This window comes from Garra rufa, chromosome 6 (assembly GCF_049309525.1).
Source record: "Garra rufa chromosome 6, GarRuf1.0, whole genome shotgun sequence".
Taxonomy (NCBI): domain Eukaryota; kingdom Metazoa; phylum Chordata; class Actinopteri; order Cypriniformes; family Cyprinidae; genus Garra; species Garra rufa.
This window is the reverse complement of record NC_133366.1, coordinates 37,650,309-37,676,249: the sequence shown is the minus strand read 5'-3', so window position 1 is coordinate 37,676,249 and position 25,941 is coordinate 37,650,309. Positions and strand designations below refer to the sequence as shown.

Here is a 25,941-nt window from a genome sequence, read left to right as displayed (position 1 = left end):
CTGGCCACTCTGCACCTGCTGGGCTGGCTTGACATCTGAAGAAATGCACATACACACAAGATGAAAAATTACCACAGAGACAGCCGAGGCTTCCAATCACAAAGTCCCTCCTTGAAATTTAGAATGATCGAAGCAGCCGCCACAACTGCTGGACATATGGCTGTTCTCTAGTGCCAGATGAATGAGTGACAGTGTGTGCTGGGGGAGGAGTGCTGAGCCGCTGCCTGTGTGATTGCAGTGCTCACCCATAATCTGGGACGTCTCTCTCTCGAGTCATTGTACGTGTAGCGGGCGACCAGAGCCTTGTTTTTAGGTCAGAAAAGGATGTGTGTGGTGTGTGTATTTGCGGAGAGCTCTTACTGTATGCAACCCAGAGCCTTTAGCACACAGCTCAGGTTTACACTAGAGTGGTATTTGTACAATTGGTGCTGCTGTTCACAAACACTTTTACCTATGTTGCTGTTACCTCTTTTGAACCTTTTTTACAACCACACGTCAACGATTTCTTTAATGTTTTGAAAAAGTCTCTTATGCTTATCAATACAATAAAAACAGCAATATTGTGAGCATGGGCGTAAATTTCATTTAACAGTAGGGGGGGACAATAAATATAAAATTTCTCATGAGAAATTTTTGAAGGGGATGCAAAATAATACAGTCAAATTGTACTTATAAAGATAGACAACAATAAAAACAAAAACAAAAAAGGTTTACAATTTTATTTATAGTGAGGTTTGTTCGGACGTAACACAGTGCTCATTTAGTAAATGCACAGCTAAATGAAACGCCACACACTCGCGACGAGCGGGTCTCGAACCCGGGTCTCCGGCACGGGAGGCGGACGCGCTAACAAAAGGGCTAAAGGCTGGACCTACTAACAACGCTCGATAGTTTATCTCTTGACATCAGGGAAGTGAGGTATACCTGCAACAATCTAATTGTGGCCGTTAATGTTAAGTTAACATTATGCCAAGTCGTCACAAATAAAACAATGCATGGGAAACTGCTTTGGCGTCTTGCATTGCATTATGCAACAAGCTATGGTAAACAAGCTAACGTTAACTAGATAAGTAATGTTTTAATTGCTAATATAGCAGATTCATGGAAAATTACATCGGTAATCAGCATTTTTGCCGCAACTAATTTATGAATGAGTCTGCATCAACTACATTAAAGAGAATCGCTTTATTTAAAGTTAATGAAATACCCTATTTACTGGAGTTCAGCATTAATTGAGCCGCAGCCACACACCTGACTCGTGTGTGTAAAGCAGGCAGTGGGCCAAACCACTGTAAGGAAGGGGAGGGGGAACTCAACTGTTTCTAAATGCATTTTTTGCGGGGTTTTTTTCTACTTACACGAGTAGGTATACATACATATATTTTTCACAATAGAGAGTGCGATTTTTTTTTTTATAATTTTTTTAGAAGGGGGGGGACAACCTTCGGATGGGGGGGGGGCATGTCCCCCCCGTCCCCCCCGGGATTTACGCCCATGATTGTGAGATATATTTATAATTTAAAATAACTATTTTCTAGTTGGCAAAGCATTTTTTTTAGCAACTGTTTGGTATTTTTGTTAAACTGTTTGGTATTGGTGACGATGTAGATGGTGTGCGTACTACTATCCCTCCAAGTTTCAAGTCTCTATGACTTACGGTTTGGTCTGACCGATCACTTTTAGGTGGAGAATGATGATCCTTGGCCCATCTAACAATTATAATAGGGTTTCACCTAGGGCTGGGCCGATAAACGATATCATATCGAATCGCGATAAAATTTATGTTAATAACGATGATAGGCTCTAGACATTTTTTGCTCGATATGGATTAATCTAAGAGCCAATCACACAGTAGAAATATGCGAAAACAGCCAATCAGCGTACAGCGTGCGTGTGCATGTCAAAGTACAAAGTTCATTTCCTACCGCACTTTGCGAAGCAAACTTAACACCAGGACGACAAAAAAAAAGAGAGAGGAAGCAGCGACGAAAGTGAAACTAACTTCGAGTTATTATCCAAAGATGTTGAAATTGTCGACAAAAAAGGTAGCACGAATTCCGTTATATAAGTGGTTTGGCTACCTGAAAAGTGACTCTCAGCTCAGCTGAGAGTTTGGCGCGATTGTTAAAACTGAAACCGAAAGCAAAAAACGCACGCGCATTCAAAAGCAATTTTAATCCCCCCAATGCGCGCAAATTAGGCTACATGACATATCTAGGCTGTTATTAGTATGTAGGCTATGATAGGTTGTGTATGTCTATAGCTCTGTATCATGCTTGAAATATCCGTCTCTATTTGCACTTTGAATATTTAGAGAGTAGCCTACTTAGATTATGGCTGAATTGTCTGCACTTAATACGATTAAGAAAGAACCGTGTCGTAATTTTTTGTTATTTATACTGTAGATTGTTTCAAAATGCAGTGGTTGCCTCTAATTTAAATAGCTCAACCTATAATAGAGAAAATAAACAATTGTGTTAATAATAATAAATAAATAAATAAATAAATAAATAAATAAATAAATAAATAAATAAATAATTGTGTTACAAATTATGTTTTTACAATAATTTTATGTTTACATTTTGTACATTTACTCTCATTTACCATACTCTGTCACAACTTTTATTTTTTAAATTTATTTTAGTAAGTTGTTTTAATTTTTAAGGCCAAATCTGTAATCTGTTTTTGTTAATAAACTATACTTGTTTAAATGTAATTTAATGAACCCTTTCATTTTTGTGGCTTTAGTCATTGTTGGGATACAATTTTAAAGCTGGCAACATCAACAGCTTATATCGAAATATATATCGTTATCGTTCAATATGGGGAGAAAATTATCGAGATTACATTTTTGCCATATCGCCCAGCCCTAGTTTCACCACTGTGCAGCTAAACCCCTAAAAATACTAATATGAAGTAAATCTGATGCAGTGAGTGTTTAACATCGTTGATTGTGTAGAGGTTAAATATTAAATTATTAGCTGATAACTGGTATGGCACCACTATATTGTGATTTTCAATGAATTGAGCTTGTTTTCTTGTGTGTAATTGATAACTGAATTGTATTATAAATGTATGATGACTGGTGCGCTGTATTAGCTTTCTTTCTGCTTGAGATGTTGACAGAGTTCCCCCTCTGGTATTCACCTTCAAGCCTGTTATAAATTGTTTGTCACAGATTACTCTCTGTTTATATTGGCTGACTCTTGTTTTCCCGTCCACTTGCTGGTTTGTGGCTTGGGTTCATATACACAACACATTGTTTTTTTTCATATTGCCATTGCTATTCATTACTGTGGTTGTTTATTATTGTAACATTTTGGTGCGTGGGTGGGGGTAGATGAAGGCTATGTACTGAAAGTGAATTGTGGGAAGTATTTGCTGTCTCTAATAAGTTTAGCCAAGGAATTAGTTCAGATGATCCAAAGATGTTCCAAAGTCTGAAAGGAATTCATTACTTGTCCAAACTCTCAGACATGGTGTTTATAGATCTCTGTGGATTGAAATGGATTTGTGGTGGTGGGTTACCACTGGTCGTGTGTTGCTGAGTTTACGGGAAAGAATTAAAGATGCCAGCAGCAGCCTACTTCCATTTTTTTGCGACTTTAAGCCCTGTCCAGTGGAGAGAGGTGTGGAACTGGCTTCAAAAAAGACAGTCTGAGGGATTTGAGATTTGAGAGAGGTTTTTACACTCAACACGGAAGGAAGCACCCTGGGGATTCTTGCTTGGTTGGTATATGTGTTTATACCAAAGTCCCTTTGAGGCAAGTTATGTTACTCAGTGGTCATCTTTGAAACACCTCTCGGGCATGCAAGTGCAGTTCCTATCTCTTTACAATTAATAATACTTTAATAGTCAGCGCTACACAAAGCAAATGTTTTCCAGATTATATCTTAATACTTTGCTTTTGAAAAATGTTAAAATGTGACCCTGGGCCACAAAAGCAGTCATAAGGCTAAAATTTTTTGAAATTGAGATATATACAATTATACATCTGAATACATAAGCTAAATACATAAGCTTTCCATTGATGTATGGTTTGTTAGGATAGGACAATATTTGGTCGAGATTCAACTATTTATCTAATTGAGAAAATCGCCTTTAAAGTTGTTCAAATTAAGTTCTTAGCAATGCATATTACTAATCAAAAATAAAGTTTTAATATATTTATGGTAAGAAATTTACAAAATATCTTAATAAAACATGATCTTTACTTAATATCCTAATACTTTTTGGCATAAAAAAATGTTAATTTTGACCCATACAATGTATTTGTGGCTATTTGCTACAAATATACCCGTGCTACTCAAGACTGGTTTTGTGGTCCAGGGTCACAAATATACAACATATTGTACAAAAAATGTAGCTGCTTTTTATCTTAGGAAGTAAGGCCCTTGCAAATGGATCACCGTACTTGGATGTCCTTAGCATTAAAAAGTTTTTAAAAGCCTGATCTAATGCAGTGCTATTTATACATTGTAAGTGGGCTGAATTGTCTAAAACCATAGTATGTCTAATTATTTTGAAGGTTACTGTATCTACAATCTGCTAGTTGTCATAAAGATCCCCATTTTATATCATGGTTGAGATATCTAGGAATCAGAACTAATGTGTTTCCATTAGGCAATAAGCTGAACAAGGTAACTGTCCTGTCTTGACTCTTTAAGCTTTTACAGGCGTATAGTGTGTTTCAAGGGAGAGTTAAAGTAAGAGTGCACTGTACTGTAAAAAAACATCCTCTACTTTCATGCCCCCATGAGTCTGAACCCTCTGCACATTTTTGGTAAAAACTTTTCAGTTCTTTCCTCATGTGTGCCCCACTAACCATATCGTAACCTTAAGCGTTTAAGAGAAAACTCAAAAGTGATTTCAGTTCAGCTGAATGTTTTATTCACTTCTAAGGATAGACACGCCGACTATTCTGTGTGAAGATTTTATTGATTTCCTAGATGGAGCTTGGAAGAAATAATTTACCCAAAAATGAGGATTTGCTGAAAAAGTACTCACCCTGAAGCCATCTAATATGTAGATGAATTTGTTTTCATTCATTGGGACAGAATTGGAGAAATTTAGCATAATATTACTTGCTGCAGTGAATGGGAGCCATCAGAATTAGGGTCCAAACAGCTGTCAAAAACATCATAATAATCCACAATTTATGTAAGTAATCCAAAACAAGTTTAAACAAGTCCATTAAGATGTTTCTAACTTCAAACCATTGTGCCCAGTATACAAATCTTCTATCAATTATATTGCATTCTCCAGTCAAACTGTATTGTCTGAATCAGGAGAGGAATATGCACATATCAGGTACTGTTAATGTCAGAAACTGTGTTTTTGAACAACAGGAGATGGACTTTTTCACTTTTTTGGACTGGTATTTTGGCCACAAGTGACAGTTTATAGGTAAAATGTAATAATTATGGATTTGTTTCTTACAAACACACAGCTTTTCACTTCACAAAACAGAAACCGATTGACTGAAGTCATGTAGATTTCTTGTGGAATATTGTGATGTTTTTATCAGATGTTTGGACTCATTCTGACGGCACCCATTCACTGCAAATAATCCATTGGTGAGCAAGTGATGCAATGCTAAATTTCTCTAAATCTGTTCTGATGAGGAAACAAACTGATCAATATCTTGTATAGCCTGAGCACATACACATTTACTAATTAACAGCATGAGGAACATCATAGTGGGATTATAATAACATCCATGGGTTGAAGCCCCACAATATAAATTATTTGTCTTTTTTTTCTGTGCTTACAGGCCCTTTCCAGTTTGGAGAGGGATATAAAGGGCATTCGATCTGTCAATTTCCCATCATTCTGTTCTGACCATTGTTAGTGATAATAAACTGAGATGCTGGTAAATTTCAGCAAGCTGGTAATGTGTGCTTCTGTTCTGTCTTGTCCTGCTGTGCTCAAGTGTCTGATTTTGTATACACAGCTGCATCTGCAACCCCCTGTAGAGCTCAGGTGTTCTGTCTCGCACACACACAGATGAGTGTGTAAACACAAACACACATACACACACAATGTGGGGAGCAGCACTTCCAATAAAGATCACAAATTATGCTAAATAACATCTCCGAATAAATAGTAGAACACACACTCAGGGGCTGAATACCAAAGCATGTGTTAGAGAACATTAGTTTTAAAAGTCATGTTACATTATTTTGTCACTCCAAAATGTGTAAATATTTATGTTACATTGTTGCTTTTTATGGAAAGTAATGCATTACTTTTACATTACTGTTCATCTAGATAGTTACCTGAGGTGCTCTCTCTCATCTAGAAATGTAGCATTAACTGGTTGTTGTTGTTGTAAATTGATAGACTGATTGACAGAATATTTTTGTTTACACTCAAAAGTTTACATTCCCCTTTCAGAATCTGCAAAATGTTAATTATTTTACCAAAATAAGAGCACTGTAAAAAATTTACTGTAAAATTTACAGCAAGTTACTGGCAACTTTGGTTGCCAGCAATACTGTAAATTTTTACAAGTGCACTGTAAATGATTAACTACAGTTTTACTGTAAAATTTACAGCAAGTTACTGGCAACTTTGGTTGCCAGCAATACTGTAAATTTTTACAAGTGCACTGTAAATGATTAACTACAGTTTTACTGTAAAATTTACAGCAAGTTACTGGCAACTTTGGTTGCCAGCAATACTGTAAATTTTTACAAGTGCACTGTAAATGATTAACTACAGTTTTACTGTTAAAATACAGCAATTTTCTGTATATATATACTAGCAACGATATATACATTATTTAAAGCTGCTACTGTGAAATTGCAGCAATAGTTTGCAATTTTACAAGTGTACTGGAAATCATTAAATAACGTTTCACTGTAAAAATATTGTACTACTTTAATTTGTATATTCTTTATTTGCAGTATTTATTTTCCAGATTGCTGAATAATAATGACTAGCAATTTAAACAATTTATTAACTGCATAAGCTTTAAACAATATTTAACTGCATAAAGTGTTGTATAGTATGAAACTCAGTGCACCTATTATTTAATAAAAACAAAAATAATAATAATTTGACACATCTTAATCTTGATAAACAGGTCCAATTTTATTTAAAAAATCTCTTATTTATTAACTCTCAAATTTGCATGAAAGAAATGTCATAGAACAGTGTATTCAGTATTATTCTGAATTCCAAAATAAATTGGGCATGAAAATATTTACTTGAAACATATTACGCTGCTAAATATTAAGGTTAACCAATATTTAGCCAAAGTTGAAACCAACATCAAGTTAACCAACATGGTTATAATTAAATGGTTCGAAATACCATAAAGACAGTGATGAATTTTCACAACTTCATGGACAGTCCAACATGGCCAAACAACAAGCCCTCAAGTGAGTCCAAAAAAACTTCTGATCGAAAAAGGAGAACAGTTCAGATCCAGATGCTGTTCCAGCCCAGGATGCAGAGTGGCTAAAAAAATATATAAAAGAACAAAAAGGGCAATACATTAGATATTTTACAAAACAATGATACAGTCAGACAAAGACAGAGGGATGACAGATACAGTCAAAGGCAGAGAGAGTGATGATTGTTACAGTTAGATCAGTATGATATTAAACAGTAAAACACTAAAATTGTGAAAAATATTACAATTTTTACAAGTTATTACAAGTTTTATATTTTACTATACTTTCAAATATAATTTATTTCTGAGATGCAAAGCTGAATGTTCAGCATCATTACACCAGTGTTGCATGATCTTTCAGAGATCATTCTCATTTATTATCAATATCCTGATTTATTGTCAATGTTATTGTCAATGTTGTCAGTGTATGTTTTGGAGCCTGTGATACTTTTTCAGGATTCTTTGATGAATAAGTTTCAAAGAACAGCAGTTATTTAAAATATACATTTTATCTAAAAATATAAATCTTTACAATCAATTTCAATGTAACATACTATATATAAGTATAATATATAAGATTCCTGAAAAAAGTATCACAGGTTAATAAAAATATTAAACAGCACAATTGCTTCTAACATTGATAATAAATCAGCATATACAATAATTTCTAAAGGATCACTAAAGGACATTGGAGTAATTAGAAGACTAGTGTATTGATGCTGAAAATTCAGAAATAAATTACATTTTTAAGTATATTAAAATGGATAAAACATTTTAATAATATTTCACAACATTATAGTTTTTTCTGTATTTTTTATCAATTAAATGCAGCCTTTATGAGCAGAAGATACTTATTTCAAAACATAAAACCTACTGATCACAAACTTTTGAACGCTAGTGTAGATAAAGGATAAAATAACATAATAAAAGGAAAAAGATCTTGGTGTATGTGTACTTACATGTCAGTAATTCTGCTGAAAATCCTTCGCATTGCAAAGAAAACTGGTAACTTGGGTTCACTTCTGCTGGTTTCTTCTGTGTTCTGTCGTTTTAGATGGGTCTTTTCCTTTCAACTTCTTTGTTTTTCTCTCAGGATAAATATCTACAAAACAGTCAGGAAGCAGACAATATGTAATTCACATTAGTTTTAGCTTTTGTACATCTGAATTATTCTCCCTAAAAAAACTCTCTCTACTTGAGTTGAGAAACATATTCTATCATATCTACATGTAAAATGCAGGTACTCAGATTGTTAGAATGCAACTATTACCTTTGTATGAACTCCAAAACTCCGTCTGTCTCCTCTTGATAACGTTAGTCCAGAATATGTAATATGCTGCGAACAGGCCAGACAGGACAATGGGCTGGATTAAGGCATTCTTCAAATCAAAGTTAGCAAAAAGCATTAACGTTACATTCAAACAATAAGCGAATAAGCAAGTTATCAAAGGTGCTAGTACATCTCACTGCTTACGTTAACCACTTTAACAGCACCGTTCAGAGTTTACGTGACACACATCCTCCGTGAGCGGCTGACCGCGAATCGCGAGCCCTAAATACGCGTTTTATTTCGGTGCCCGTGTTAACAGATGGCTGCCTGTGCAAATTTGTTGTACATCATAAAATAATCACGAGAAAGTGTGCTGATCAGCACGACGTCGCCGTGAATCACATCTTTTGCCAATGAAGCTTGTAATTCTTAACGTAGGAACCCAGAGATGTTACGCCTATAGCCGATATAAGGCAGGGGAATGTGTGTGTAATCCTTCCGCGACTGCAGTGCCGAATCCCCGCACAAGTCTCTCTCGTGCTCCGCGGACGGAGGATTCGTTAATCTGCGGTTACCGCGAATGTTTATGACACCTTATATTCTTTAATATTCTAATACAGTTACAAATTATGAAAAATAAAACAGAAATAAGACACTTACTTACCACAGTTATGAATCGTTCTTCTTGCTGCTCCCAAATGTCGACCGTTAAAGATAATCCCGCCTCTTTAGATTTGAAATTTACCAGAATGCATTGCGGTTTACAGCAATATGCTGTATTGGCTGTATTATAAGAAATACAACCCGCTGCTGTAAAATATTGCTGTAATTTTTACAGCAATTTGTTACAGTGAGGGATTTTACAAAATGCATGTTATTATTTATTTAGTACTGACCTGAATAAGATATTTCAAATAAAAGATGTTTACATATAGTTCACAAGAGAAAATAAGAGCTGAATTTATAAAAGTGACACAGTTCAAAAGTTTACACCTCCTTGATTCTTAATACTGTGTTGTTACCTCAATGATCCACAACTGTGTGTTTGTTTGTTTGTTTGTTTTTTAGTGATAGTTGTTTATGAGTCCCTTGTTTGTCCTGAACAGTTAAACTATCTGCTGTTCTTCAGAGAAATCCTTCATGTCCCACAAATTCTTTGGTTTTCCAGCATTTTTGTGTATTTGAACCCTTTCCAACAATGGCTGTATGATTTTGAGATCCATCTTTTTACACTGAGGACAACTGAAGGACTCATATGCAACTATTAAAGAAGGTTCAAACACTTACCGAATGCTCCAGAAGGAAAAACCATGCATTAAGAGCCAGGAGGTAAAAACATTTTGAATTTGAAGATCAGTGTAAATTAAAATTATTTTGTTTTCTGGGAAACATGTAACTATTTTCTGTAGCCTGTTAAGGGCAGTACTAAATTAAAAAATATGATATTTTAAGCAAAATAAGAAAAATTTACACATTTAAAAGTTTTCACCCCCTCCCCCCCTCCCCAAACTATTAATGCATCGTTTTTCCTTCTGGAGTATCAGTGAGCATTTAAACCTTCTGTAGTTGCATATGAGTCCCTCAGTTGTCCTCAGTGTGAAAGGATGGATCTAAAAACATGCAGTCATTGATGGAAAGGGTTACAATACACAAAAAATGCTGAAAAACCAAATAATTTGTGCGACATAAATGACAGTTTAACTGTTCAGGGCAAACAAATAATTGTACTATTTTCCTGTGTTTTTGATTAAATAAATGCTGCCTTGGTGAGCAGAGAGACTTTACAAATTAATAAAAATTCCAAACTTTTGACTGGTAATGTAAATGAAAATAAGAGTTTTTGGGGGGGAAAATGGTGTAAATTCAGTATGTTATGCATTTCTACAACGGAAAAATGAAAAGACAAAACCGAAAACCAAATAGTAGCAGTGAAAGATGTTTTCTGATATCCCATGTGTAAGCCAAATGTGTTTAACTTTTCTGTTTTCAAGCAATTTGCAGCCTGCTGTGATTAAGCTTTGAACTTCTTTACTGTTAGATGTGATATGAATGAATGAAGCATACTGTATGTCCTTGGTTTGGTGAGAGTGGAGCTAATGGAGCAGTGTGTGTGAGTCTATGTGTTTCTACTAATGGATAGGGAGTAGTGCGTTGAGAATTATGTACATGCGCATACTGTATGTACAAATGTGTATAGAGCTGAAGCAGAGTAGAGCGTAATGACTGAGCGGAGTCCTGTTTGCATGCATGTGCAGCCACTAGAGGTGAGAGACAGTGACCCGAAAAGCAGTCAACATGAAAGGCACTGAAATCACTCATGCCTGCAGTGGGCATCGCAAAACATGCTCTTTAAAAGGCACAACACACGTAACACACAGCCCGATGTGTTCGTGCAGAGACGCTTCTCTGATGCACACTTGTTTACTTGTCCTCAGGACCCCTCTCTCAGTCTTCTGGGTTGCATTCCCTCCCCACCTCTTCCATCTGTGCCTATCTGCCTCTTTCTCTGTTTTTACCTCTTTGTGACCCCCTTCTCCCTCCCATTCGTTCTCTCACTCAGACATATTTTGGTTGGGGTGTGCTCATTCTTTGTGACATTTTTGTCTGTGTGCATCACTCTCAGTCTGTGCCCCCCTGCTGCTGGAGGAAGTTAATGTGTACACGCATACACACGCACGCACACACATTTGTACCTGTAGAGGAGCTAATAGTGTTTTCTATCAACACGATCTTACAAGCATGTATGGTGAATTTGAATTAAATTCAGATAATATTCAGGACTTACTGTGCATGATTTGTGACCCGTGCTAGCAAAATTAGTTGTAATGAGCAAATTTTCATAGTCTTTATATTTTTATTTCTCCATTAAAATACCTTCAAGCTACAGCCGTTTGAAGGTGATAGAGTCAGAGATTCCAAAGCAAAAGGCACGTCTTATTCATGCGCTTTGCAAATGTCAGTCAGTGCGATCGTTTTGTTTTCATCAGCATTGGTTTCAAAATCATATTTAACTGGTTTGGACTCTTGTCATCGAGAAATCGATATGAATATTCATATATTTTAATATTTTTGATGAAATCTGACAGCTTTCTGATCCTGCACAGACAGCAACACAACTACCACATTCAAGGTCTAGAAAGGTGGTAAGGACGTCATTAAAATAGTCCATGACCACATACACACAAGTCCCGTAAGTTATTGTTCCATGTGTGTACGGAACAGCTGTCACTCCTGCATTTGTAACCATTTGGCCACTTTTGGCGTCTTGCAGAAGTAAATAAGAATTTAGCTGTCTGATATCTGCCATTTTTTTGACTGAAGACTACTTTTGTCCATCGATTTTAACTAAACTACTGCTGAAAGACGTGCTGTGTTTTGTTTATGCTTGAGAGGATGCTTTAGAGAGGGCTGTCTTGCAGTGTTGCCATGTCCTCATATTTACAAGCGCTTTTAGGCATGTTGTTTGTTCTTAGCTCATAAAGCTAGGCACTTTATGGAGTTAATAAGGTGGTCTTTTGTGGATATGAGATTTATGATTTTTTTTTGGTGTTATAAAACATAAAGCATTTGGGTGTTTTAGTGTTTTTTGTGCTTGTCCTTGTTTGTTGTTTTTTTTTTCTATGAAGATCTGGCAACAGTGACACTTTACCGCAAATCTTGTGCATGCAACTAGCCCCATGTCAGAATGTGCTAAGGTTAAGACTTTTCTCTGTGCACACAAAAAGTATTTTTGTAGCTTCATGAAGCATTACTACCTTTCTGGGCTTGAACCTGTTTGTACACTTGCTGTCTATGCAGGGTCAGAACGCTTTTGGATTTTATCAAAAATATCTTAAGGTGTGTTCAGACTTTGGTTCGGTAGTTTGGTTTGTTTTGTTTCAAATTATAAATTTGGTCCTGGTCCGCTTAGCATTCACACTGGCATTTTTGACAGCGAACCTAAAGCACGCTTTAAGGAAATGAAAACACCCCTAATGCTGCCTGCTGGAGCATGCCCATTGTTGCATGTATATGATTCACCACCTGCGAACCCTCTAAAACAGGGGTCCCCAAACTTTTTTCTGAGCGGGCCACATAATTTTCTTTTGTTTAGTGGGGGGCTGGGTCGGTTTATAAAAGAAAATTCCATGGGCCGGACTGATTACTTCTATTATTATTATTATTATTATTATTATTATTATTATTATTATTATTATTATTATTATTATTATTATTTTACCTGTATTTATTATACCTTTTAATGCTAGAATAGTTTATTATTTTTTCTGCACGATAATTTCATAATTTCTTTACAAAAGATATACAGGTGCTTCTCAGTAAATTAGAATGGCATGAGTAATTCAACTCAAATTGTGAAACGTGTGTATTAAATAAATTTAATGCACACAGAGTGAAGTAGTTTAAGTCTTTGGTTCTTTTAATTGTGATGATTTGGCTCACATTTAACAAAAACCCACCAATTCGCTATCTCAACAAATTAGAATATGGTGACATGCCAATCAGCTAATCAACTCAAAACACCTGCAAAGGTTTCCTGAGCCGTCAAAATGGTCTCTCAGTTTGGTTCACTAGGCTACACAATCATGGGGAAGACTGCTGATCTGACAGTTGTCCAGAAGACAATCATGACACCCTTCATTCACAAGGAGGGTAAGCCACAAACATTGATTGCCAAAGAAGCTGGCTGTTCACAGAGTGCTGCATCCAAGCATGTTAACAGAAACTTGAGTGGAAGAAAAAAGTGTGGAAAAAAAAAGATGCACAACCAACCGAGAGAACCGCAGCCTTGAGAGGCTTGTCAAGCAAAACTGATTCAAGAATTTGGGTGAACTTCACAAGGAATGGATTGAGGCTGGGGTCAAGGCATCAAGAGCCACCACACACAGACATGTCAAAGAATTTGGCTACAGTTGTCGTATTCCTCTTGTTAAGCCACTCCTGAACCACAGACAACATCATAGGCATCTGGGCTAAGGAGAAGAAGAAATGGACTGTTGCCCAGTGGTCCAAAGTCTTATTTTCAGATGAGAGCAAGTTTTGTATTTTATTTGGAAATCAAGGTCCTAGAGTCTGGAGGAAGGGTGGAGAAGCTCATAGCTCAAGTTGCTTGAAGTCTAGTGTTAAGTTTCCACAGTCTTTGATGATTTGGGGTGCAATGTCATCTGCTGCTGTTGGTCCACTGTGTTTTATGAATCACATGCCAAATTCCACCTTCAGCATCTTCAGCGCTTCCACAGGCTTTTCAACTGGTTCTCAGCTGAAAAACTTTGGGTAACTGAGAGATGAGTCAAGTCTTGCTTTTACATTTTCAAAAGATGTCTCTGGCATTGTTCAGAGGGCCGGTCCAAATGTGGGGGCGGGCCGCATTCGGCCCCCGGGCCTTAGTTTGGGGACCCCTGCTCTAAAAGCTCATAAAAGGCACATTTCCTCCTTGCTGATCCACATTTGTTCTCTGCTCATTTTATTTTGGATACACCACTTGTTCTCTTCGTGAAATCATGTCGCATAGCATCACATCATGTCATTACTTCCTGTTTTTGGTTCGTTTAGAAGTATTTGGTCATTGTTGCATTCATATTTTAATTCAAACCGCACCAGAGAGTTTGTTTAAGAGCGGATCAAAACCTATCTCAGTCCACACCAGGGTTTGGATGGCAGCGTTTACACTTGTAGTTCGTTTTAATTGAACCAAACATGACAAGTGTGAACACATCCTTAATTTGTGTTTTGTAGATTAACAAAGGTCTTACGGGTTTGGAACAACATGAGGGTGAGAAATTAATGACAAAATTTTCATTTTGGGGTGATATTTATTTATTTCTGGGATTTCAGAAGTCAAAAATGTAATGATTCAAATCTTTCTACAGAATCCTCAGTACTGAGTTCCATCTCAGTACAGTACCCACACACTGCCTGAATGCTCACATGCACATTTTGTACACATGATCTGTTTAGAGCGCTCATACTTTGCGTCATTTTTCTTGGTCAAAAGCCCAGGTATTAAGGTATATTTACAGTTGCTATTACAGTCATTACAGTTGTTTATTTCTATATCCAGCATATTAGATAAGTGCATCCGAACACAGTAAACACCCACATGTCTGCACGTGAAAATCACTTTGGCTCTCTTATCCATCCCACCCACTCTGCGAACAGACTGTGCTGAGGAACGCTCGTTATCCCTTTATCCAATCATTTATCCATCTCTTCCTGTCTCAGGACCTCTTACGGAGCATACATGCTGTACAGCGCTGATGTTCATGCACACAGTCAGGTTTGCTGCTAACTCTGATCTGACAGTGTGAGAGAGAATGAAAGGAAGAGAAAGGGATGATAAATAAAGCTTCAAAGAACTAAAGGACAATAGCTCTATTTTACCATAATGTTGGAAGTCAGATTTTGAAGTCAAGTGCTCTTGTTGTTTAGTTTCTCTTTCATTTCGGAAGCAATTGTATATGTAAAAAAAGAGGAGGGGGCAGAGTGAAAGAGGAACCTTATTTTTCACAGGGTGTATAATGAAAGTGGCCCTAAATAAAGGTCAGAAATAAGTCATATAATCCTGTAGCTGATGCATTACCTGGGAATCACATATGCCGTGCAAGGTTGTTGTCTGCATTTTTCTTCTCCTGCTCTGTTCTCTTCCACCAGCAGCTATACTAGAGATGAGATATGATGGCTTTTTAATGGTTTCTGTCATAGGTCAAAGATACATTACTAAAGCTATTAACAAAGACAACGCAATACCAAGACACCCCAAAGAAAACATATAATTCCTGTTCTCTTGACCTACATACACCTCATAAACAGCCTATCCATGGATGTCACCCATTTGTGACCCTGAACCACAAAATCAGTCTTAAGTAGCATGTGTATTTGTAGCAATAGCCAAAAATAAATTGGGTTAAAAAAATTAATTTTTCTTTATGCCAAAAATCACCATAAGTAAAGATCATGTTCCATGAAGATATTTTGGTACTGTAAAAATATCAAAACTTAATTTTGATTAGTAATATACAACTTTAAAGGTGATTTTCTCAGTATTTAGATTTTTTTTGCACCTCCAGATTTTCAAATAGTTAATTTAAAAAAGAAATACCATAATGACTGGTTTTGTGGTCCAGGGTCACATTTCTCTTAATGGTCATTGTAAACATTCAGTATTGCTCAATATGTATATTTTGTACAAGCCAGAAACATAATTAGCTTTTTCTTGCATTGATCTGACTGAATTTGGTTATTAATTAGAATCTAACTTAAAATAAGAAGAGAAAAAAGTTATATTATATGAAAACTAATCTTAAAAAGTATCTCGACACCTGCTTAGAAATATGTACTGTGGATATAAATAGAGACAGAGATAAATAAAGAGAGAGAGGGAGACAGAAGATGAATTAAGTAGAGGGAGAGTGACAGAAAGAGACGCAATAGTAATGAAAAGCAGAGAAATGTGTTGTCATAACAATAACACAAGCTTATCTTATCTCAGGCACTGTCCTCTTGTATTCTACAGAAGCATTGTTCTATTGTGTTTTATCTCCTTCCCAAAACACAAAAAATGCATAAATGCCTGTGTTTGGGTATTTATGTGTGTCTGTCAGTGTTCGTCCATCTACGTGCATGAAAGATAGACAGAGATAAGGAGACACCAGGGAAATAAATGTATGAGAGTGAGAGTGGAAGAAAGGATGTTTCTTAAATGCAATCATGTGTTTTGAGCCTTGTAATGTGCTTTAGAGACAAAGCTGCAGAAATAGTGCTATAATAAAACCATCTATCTATCTATCTATCTATCTATCTATCTATCTATCTATCTATCTATCTATCTATCTATCTATATCTATATCTATATCTATCTATCTATCTATCTATCTATCTATCTATCTATCTATCTATCTATCTATCTATCTATCTGTCTATCTGTCTACAGGTGCATCTCAATAAATTAGAATGTCGTGGAAAAGTTCATTTATTTCAGTAATTCAACTTAAATTGTGAAACTTGTGTATTAAATAAATTCAATGCACACAGACTGAAGTAGTTTAAGTATTTGGTTCTTTTAATTGTGATGATTTGGCTCACATTTAACATAAACCCACCAATTCACTCTCTCAACAAATTAGAATATGGTGACATGCCAATCAGCTAATCAAAACACCTGTAAATGTTTCCTGAGCCTTCAAATGGTCTCTCAGTTTGGTTCACTAGGCTACACAATCGTGGGGAAGACTGCTGATCTGTCAGTTGTCCAGAAGACAATCATTGACACCCTTCACAAAAAAGGTAAGCCACAAACATTCATTGCTAAAGAAGCTGGCTGTTCACAGAGTGCTGTATCCAAGCATGTTAACAGAAAGTTGAGTGGAAGGAAATAGTGTGGAAGAAAAAGATGCACAACCAACCGAGAGAACCGCAGCCTTGAGAGGCTTGTCAAGTAAAATCGATTCAAGAATTTTGGTGAACTTCACAAGGAATGGACTGAGGCTGGGGTCAAGGCATCAAGAGCCACCACACACAGACTCTCCTGAACCACAGACAATGTCAGAGGCATCTTACCTGGGATAAAGAGAAAAAGAAATGGACTGTTGCCCAGTGGTCCAAAGTCCTCTTTTCAGATGAGAGCAAGTTTTGAATTTCATTTGGAAACCAAGGTCCTAGAGTCTGGAGGAAGGGTGGAGAAGCTCATAGCCCGAGTTACTTGAAGTCCAGTGTTAAGTTTCCACAGTCTGTGATGATCCATTGTCTAGTGTTGGTCCATTGTGTTTTTTGAAAAAAAGTCACTGCACCCGTTTACCAAGAAATTTTAGAACACTTCATGCTTCCTTTTGCTTACCAGCTTTTTAAAGATGCTGATTTCATTTTCCAGCAGAATTTGGCACCTACCCACACTGCCAAAAGCACCAAAAGTTGGTTAAATGATCATGGTGTTGGTGTGCTTGACTGGCCAGCAGACTCACCAGACCTGAACCCCATAGAGAATCTATGGGGTATAATTGTCAAGAAGAAAATGAAAAATCAAGAGACCAAAAAATACAGACGAGCTGAAGGCCACTGTCAAAGAAACCTGGTCTTTCATACCACCAGCAGTTCCACAGACTGATCACCTCCATGCCACGTGAAGGTAGATAGTATGAGATAGTGAATTAGTGTGTTTTTGTTAAATGTGAGCCAAATCATCACAATTAAAAGAACAAAAGACTTAAACTATTGTCTAATGTATTAGATGTATGTATGTAATGCTTCATCAGTATGCTTGTGCTATTTTGATGTGCTAAAATAACAACAGGAAATGTATGTGTGTGTGTGCACAGACAAGTGTGAGACAAGAAATGGTATTTTAGAATCCTTACAGTCTAGAAGCACATCTAGGGGACATATATACCTTAAATGGATACATATGTTGAATATGCATTGTTATTGGATGAGATGGAAGCATCCTGATTTGATTAGGGTATAAATGTTGAGTCAATGTATTTCATCTTTGTTGCTCCCTGCAGCTGACTTAAATGGCTGTGTGACTGTAGACCTTGCTGTAGACCTAGATGTCAATTGTTTTAAATCTGTCTGTCTGTCTATGTGTCCGTCAATCTGCTTTTTTGTCCATCTACAGTAGCTGTCTTTCTGTCCGCCCATTTGACAGATAAACAGACAGAACCATGAACAGACTGATGCACAGACATATATAGACTGTCTGTCCATATATCTATCTTTCTGCCTGACAGTTCCTCAATGTATGTATCTATCTATGTGTCCATCTGTCTGCCTTTCTGTGAATACCTCTAGTTATCTTTCTGTGTTTGTCTATCTATTCAGTTTAAAAACCCTTTAAAATCAGACTAATGGATTCAGTTCAGTAATTTTAGCATTACTGACATATAAACACTTCAAACCTTGATTACATGCTCGCTGTTCTATAGGATGAGTCACACAGATGTTGTACTTCATCATATTCATGGTTTGGGCCATTCAGACATAGAAAATAACAAGAGATCAGGGTGTTTTTCTGTTAATTGAAATGTCTGTGATGAAATGCCTATTCTATATTTATTTTATACTTATAAGCTACACATTCACATAGTGTATTGAGAACTTATAAAGTGTGTAATTCACACAATACAAGCTATTAGTTATTTTATGTTTAGCTAATTAATACACTGTTAGGACAGAAACAAGTATAAAGGGTCTATAAGACAAAAATAAGACAACAACCAATAAAGGCCTTATAAATAGCTTGTAAAGGCATACAAGTCCGTAACTAGTCATTTACAAATGCAGTTATTAGTCATACTGTCTAATTCCTGATCCTTAAAATAAGGTGTTACCGAGTGACTCAGCAAGGACACACACACCTGCAGTAAAAAATCTAAATTTATTCAGTCTAGTGTTTGACAGTGTGGACTTATATGGGTAAACATGTTGTTAAAATGCATGGGAACATCACATATCATTTTAGAATCAGCTCAAAAATGATTCAACAGGGACAGACTGACACCTACCACAGAGAATCACAATCAGCAGTTCTGTCCTGCCCCATTTTGTGTATTAGTTTGTGTGTAAAATATTACGTGGTGAACAATGAAAACTAGTATCCAAAAATACCTTTTAAAAAGTTTGGGGTCAGTACTTTTTTAAATATATATAAATTAATACTTTTATTCAGCAGACAAAAAATGTTCAAACGTAATAATAAAGACATTTACTGTATTATTTTAAAAAAGATATAAAGATATAAAGAAAAAGGTATAAAGATTTCTATTTTAAAACAGATGAGCATTTTTAGATTCAGTTCATCAGAGAATTTTCAGTAAGACACTTGTGGAAAGCAAACTTATATTGATCAGATGTTTTAATTGTGAATGTTGATTGTACAATTTAATTTGCACATATTTTGTGGACTGGTAGTGCATAAGCTCTTTACATCTATGTGTCTGTCCATCTATGTGTCCGTCAATCTGTCTGTCCATATATCTGTGTCCATCCATTTGTCTGTCTGTCCATCTATCTAGAAGTCTATTTGTATGTCTGTCCATCTATCTGTGTCTGTCCATCTATGTGTCCGTCAATCTGTCTGTTTGTCCATCTATCTGTGTCCATCCATTTGCCTGTCTGTCCATCTATCTAGAAGTCTATCCGTATATCTGTCCATCTATGTGTCTGTCAATCTGTCTGTCTGTCCATCTATATGTCTGTCTATGTATGTGTCCATCTGTCCATCTATCTAGATGTGTGTCCATCCATCTGTCTGTCTGTCCATCTATCTATATGTCTGTCCATCTGTGTCCATCAATCTGTGTGTCTGTCTATGTGTCCGTCCATCTGTCTGTCCATTTTTGTGTCTGTCCGTCTATCTTTGTGTCCATTAATCTAGATGTCTGTCTGTCTATCTATGTGTCAATCCACATCCGTGTCCATTCTTTTGTCCATCTGTCTATCTATCTATGTGTCCATCCATCTGTCTGTCTGTCCATCTATGTGTCTATTTGTCATGCATTTATGTGTCTGTCTATCTATGTGTCCGTCCATTTGTCTGTCTGTCCATCAGTTTTGATGTCCGACTATCTATGTGTCTGTCCTTCTGTCTGTGCAGCTATGTGTCTGTCAATTTATCTATCTATGTGTCCATCCATCTGTCTGTCTGTCCATCTATGTGTCTATTTGTCATGTATTTATGTGTCTGTCTATCTATGTGTCCGTCCATTTGTCTGTCTGTCCATCAGTCTTGATGTCCGACTATCTATGTGTCCGTCCATCAGTCTGTCTGTATATCTATGTGTCTGTCAATTTATCAGGCCATTTATCTGTGTCCATCCATCTGTCTGTCTGTCCATCTGTCTATGTGTCCATCCAATCATCTGTCTGTCCATCTATCTAGATGTCCATCTGTCTCTCCATCTATCCATGTCTGTCCGTCTATGTCTGTCCTGGGGCCTCATTTATAAAACTTTCTTACGCACTGATTTGATCTTAGAGTGTTCGTACGATCAAATCCACGTCAAAGTACAGATTTATAAAAACCGTCTTTGACGTGGAAAAGTACTTATCTCCACGTCAGATTCCAGCTTGGCGTACGGCCGTTTCCTTGTGGTAATGCCTGGTATTGCAGATAGTTCAGCCTCACTATAATTTGATTTCTTGCGCTCCTTTTTACTTGCCATTGTCACAGAGTTTTTGCTTTAGGAATGAGCTCATTTTATATGTTAATTAATTAAGCAGGGGCGTTTCGACGGCGGAACATTCAGCTGCACACAATTCCACGATCATTTGTGATTTATAACCGAATGACTGGCGTACGCATGGATTTCGTGTGTACGTTCGTTTCTCTGAATCGCTCTTACGATCAAATCAGAAAAGTTCTTAGATAAAATCAAGGATGGTTTCTACGCAAGTCTTTATAAATGAGGCCCCTGCTGTGTCTGTCAATCTGTGTGTCTGTCCTTCTGTCTGTCCATCTATGTGTCTGTCCTTCTGTGTGTGCTTCCAGTTGTCTATTTGTTCATCTGTCCTTGTGTCTGTCTATCTATGTGTCTGTCCATCTGTCTGCCTGTCCATCTATTTGTGTTCTTTTATGTTTGTGTCCGTACATTTTTCTGACTGTCCATCTATATAGATGTCTGTCCGTCTACCTATGTATCTGTCAATCTGTCTGTCCTTCTATTTATGTGTCTGTTCATCTATCTATGTGTCGTCCATCTATCTGTCTGTCCATCTATGTCTCTGTCCTTTGTAACCCGAAGGTTGTGGTTTCCTTTCCTTTCCTTTCCTTTCCTTTCCTTTCCTTTCCTTTCCTTTCCTTTCCTTTCCTTTCCTTTCCTTTCCTTTCCTTTCCTTTCCTTTCATCTATGTATCTATCCGTCCATCTGTCTGTGCCGGTTTCCTGCAGAGTTTAGCTAACACTTCCCTCACACACCTTTTTTCTAAGTTTGGGGTCAGCAATAGAAAGCTTGTCTTTTTAAACTTTATTTTCAGCAGAATGCTCTTTTGCTTTTGAATGTACATATACATTCTCCAAAAAATCTGCAAATGTAATATTAAGGAGAACTATTCTGAAAGCACTGTCTCTCTACTGTCTCTGTGCTGTAGCTTCCAGCTACATGAAGACAGCTGATCCATGCTTTATCTTACCTTTATGCAGCTGTGTACTCAGTTGATATAAAAATCCAGTGTTCTTGGCAGTAAGAAATCTTTCGAAAATGAAATTGTAAGAGATAAAAAACACACACAGCATTACATTTTTTTTCAATGTAAGCAGATTATCTATGATCTCTTCAGGTCAACTGAGGCTGAATACATCTGCTTAATAAAGCAAATATTGAGAGAAATAAGAGAATTGGCATGTTCGCCAATCAGACAAGATGTAGATCCCAGATGTGTGTCATGATCATAGAATATTTGACAGTCTCACAAAGAAGAATGTACTGTATGTGTGTGTGCAATTTCACATGTGTTTGTTTGTTCCTTCTGTGTTCTCCATTCTGTTTGTTTTCAATCTTCTATTGGATACATTAATTTATTCCATATTTCTGCCTGTCATGAGAAATCCCATCTGCAGGAGCACTGAATCATTGAAATAATTTTGCCCTGCAGAATTAGATTTGTACAGTGGCTAAACGGTTTCTGCCCTCCTGTAATGATTCAGGGAAACTTAAAGAAAGTTACTATCATTTTTCCAAGCAGACTGGTGGTCCAGTCTCAATGTTCAATCCATTTTATCGTATAGGGAATAGAGTTGCTATCTGGTCATTTCTCTTCCTGGTAGATAATGAGGTGTTTTTGCATCCTCCCAAAAAAAAAAAAAAACATTACCAGTGGTTTTATATTTATTATGCAAGTCATTTTGATAAAGTATACACAATATTATACTGATTCTACTGTCAAGAATACTGGATTTTGTGTTTATTATAATTTATATTATAGTAAATGTGAAAGTGGGTATTGCAATTTTTGCCTCCTTTAGTTTCTTAGAAGCACCCCACTGGAAATTTTCCTGGAATCTGGATCTGTGTCCTAAGGGCTTTTTGAGAGACATTGTCCACTTTATTATACAGTATATAAGTGGTTCCTTATAAAGTGCTTCCTATGTGAAGTGCACTTGAAAAGCTAGCAGGCAGAAATGGGGTTAATCCAATCTTTGTCAAGAATCTATTCAGTCCAGTAATTACAAATTGGAGCTCAAGCCTTGGTAATTGGTTTTATAAAGAGGAGGAGTGAAAGAGGAAAAGCGAGAAATCATCCTTTCTCTGCATTATATTGATGCGATGAAGCTTTTATTTTCCATAAAACAGATCAGGAACACCTGAGTTCATTCATCTGTATATGACTAGTTAATCTTATTTCAGAGGACTAGCCAGATGTACACACAGCTTCAGTGAGGTAAAGGTTTATCTGGTTACACTGTAACTACAGACCTTAGTTAACTAAAAAGCATCTTTCTTCATAGTTGAACATTTAAAAAGCTGTATGTTCTGCCTAAATATTTTTTGCATGGGACATGCAATTTATATCACCAATAATAAATGTGAATATAGCAGATTAAAAAAAACAAAATGACAGTTTTTCATAGGGTTGCCAAGTCTGCGGTTTTACCACAGTTATACATTTACTCTTTTTCCGTGGGTTGTTTATTAGTTTGTGGATTACAGTAAAAGTTAAATGTGATTTGGGCTAGTTTTGAATAGCAATTAGGTTGGTTTTGTTTCACAGACCTGGCAACCCTGTTTTTTTTCACTGCCTGTTTCTTTTGGCTGAGCTGGTGAAGGGTTTGGGCAGTGCTATCAGTCATTCAGTGTTGTTGTAATGTAATTTTTAGGGCCCGAGCACCGATGGTGTGAGGACCCTATTGAATCTGCTCCGTTTATTATTATTATTAGGGCCCGAGCCCAAAAGGGCGAAGGCCCTATTGTTCTTCTAAGGATTCTTATTTGTTTTTTTTTTTTTTTTTTTTTTATTTTTTTTTTTTTTTTCAACCGTTGGGGCACTTTTGGGGGCCTTAACATACTCAAAAACTCTTGAAAATTTGCACACACGTCGGAATCTGCCGTCGTCCGGACGCCACAGAGGCTGGGACCCGGGCGTGGTTCAGGGCCTCTACAGCGCCCCCTGGAACACAGTTTGAAAACTTGATGTACTGCGCACACATACTTGCGCGTATTGATATGAAACTCGGTACACATATAGAACTCATCGAGCTGAACAACTTTTGTACTCTATGTCATGGGCTCCACGCAACAGGAAGTGAGATATTTAGGGCTGTTTAAAAAGCGCATGCTCTGGAATTTAACGTACTCCTCCCAGGAATTCCATGGGATTGTCACCAAACTCGGTCAGCATGATCTCAAGACATTGGGGACGCTAAATTGCGAGGAGATTTTTGATATCTCGAACGGTTTGGCCGTGGCAAGGCGACAAAGTTATGGCGAGAAATGAGAAACAGGAAGTGTCTAATAACTGTTGCACACATTGCCTGATTCTGATGAAACTTCACCAGTTTGTTCGTTGTATGATGCCGATTCCATAAATGTGACTATTATGAGTCAAAGTTATAGCGCCACCAACTGGCAGCAGGAAACGTGTCATTTTCAAAATGCTTTGAAATCAGCCTCTTAATTTTACTCGATTTTCTTTAAACTTCATCAAAATCATGTCAAAACACGGCCGATAAGAATATGTAAAGGGGTCGATGATAAATCAAATGCTGTTGCCATGGCAACGTGTCAAACTTTAAAATTACATTCCTGTCTTTTCGAGGCAGATAACATGCTTAGAATTTCATGAAACTCAACACACACATCAATATTAATGATAGTTAGACACTGGCAAAAGGTCATAAATGGGCGTGGAGCAGGCACTCTATAGCGCCATCTTTTGACAAAAGTTGGGGGGTTAGTTTTTCCTACAGTCACCAAACTCTGTACTTATATTGTTCTCATCAATCTGGACAACTTTCTAAATCAAACTCATTAGCTAAGACCAACAGAAAGCCGGCTATTTTGATTTAAAGGTGGATTTTTTGAAAAATCAGGTAGTAAACAAATTCACACTACTCCTAAGAACAACCAGCTGTTCACACCAAACTTTTTTAACATGAAGAGAAGATTCTGAAGATGTTAAATTGCGAGCGGATTTTGGATATCTCGAACGGTGTTGACATGGTGATTTTTTAAAGATGTAGTAAAAAACATAACCCTAATTTTTTATATCTTTAAAGTGCAGCATCCAAACTCTTTAAAACTTTTTTCACACAGAGATCTAATCATTCTGAGCAAGTGCTGGAAATATAAATTTTATACAAGCTTCAATGAATTAAAGAAAATTAAAAAGATAACTCAGAAACCTGCTGTCACTCTGGTGAATGTCTCTACAGTATGTGTGTGCGTTCAGTCAGGCACAGAGAAGCTCATTATTGCAGGGGGGAGGGGTGAGAGGCAGAGAGGGTGACAGAGTAGAGAGCCATTCTACAGACCATCTTTGAACATAATGCACATACTGTATGTAGTGTAATTACATAAATATGTCTGATCTTTGAGAGTCTGATATTTTGAGAAAATATAAAGGGTCACTAAGTCTTTCATTGTTCGTATTTTGCAGTTGTTGTTTTTTATTTATTTTGTACTTAACTGTACCATGAACTTGTCCTATTCAGTCACATAGCAAAAGATTTAAAAAAATACAACTTTTTAGCATGATCAATTTATCTTCATTGATAGACAATATTTACATAGTGTTATTTATTGAATATAAAATAATAATAATAAAAAATTAAGACAAACTTTGACAACAAAACAAACGTTACTGTTATCTCTTCAAAACATCTGAAAACCATAATTTTAAGAACAGTTATAAATATATATATCACCCCGTTAAAATACTCAACTTGATTTTTAAAGATATTTTGAAAGAATGGAGCGTTTATAGAGCACTTTATTGTGTATTGCTGTACACCCACATGAACTGTGTTCATGTTCATGTTAATTCACAGTACATAAACTTTATATGAATACTTTTTCTTAGCTTAATATTAATTAACATTAATAAATGCTATTTATTTATTGGTCATGTTAACTGATATAGTTAATTTTAACAAATGAAACTGGATGGCAACATTTTATATTTTGTGTGTATGTGTCTGTGTGTTGATTTTAAAGTGTAACCCTTTTAATTCTGTAAACTTAAAATCCAAACTAGCAGATGGTTACTGTGAATGCATGTGCCAACTGGGCACCGTCTTCCTTATTGATTCTTAGTTATGACAACAATTGATTTTATACAAAAATATAT

General features: G+C 36.5%; 1 protein-coding gene and 1 long non-coding RNA gene across 2 annotated transcripts in view; one reads left to right on the top strand and one right to left on the bottom strand.

The window, feature by feature from the left end:
• mtnr1aa (melatonin receptor 1A a) overlaps positions 1-25,941 on the top strand; it is a 75,039-nt gene that overhangs the window by 5,737 nt on the left and 43,361 nt on the right. The gene's annotated exons all lie outside the window — the stretch shown is intronic.
• Positions 7,072-9,409, bottom strand: LOC141336596 (uncharacterized). The gene is made up of 3 exons (XR_012355717.1): positions 8,671-9,409; positions 8,360-8,502; positions 7,072-7,465 (listed from the first exon to the last, which is right to left on the bottom strand). It is a non-coding gene; the product is annotated as an uncharacterized lncRNA (long non-coding RNA).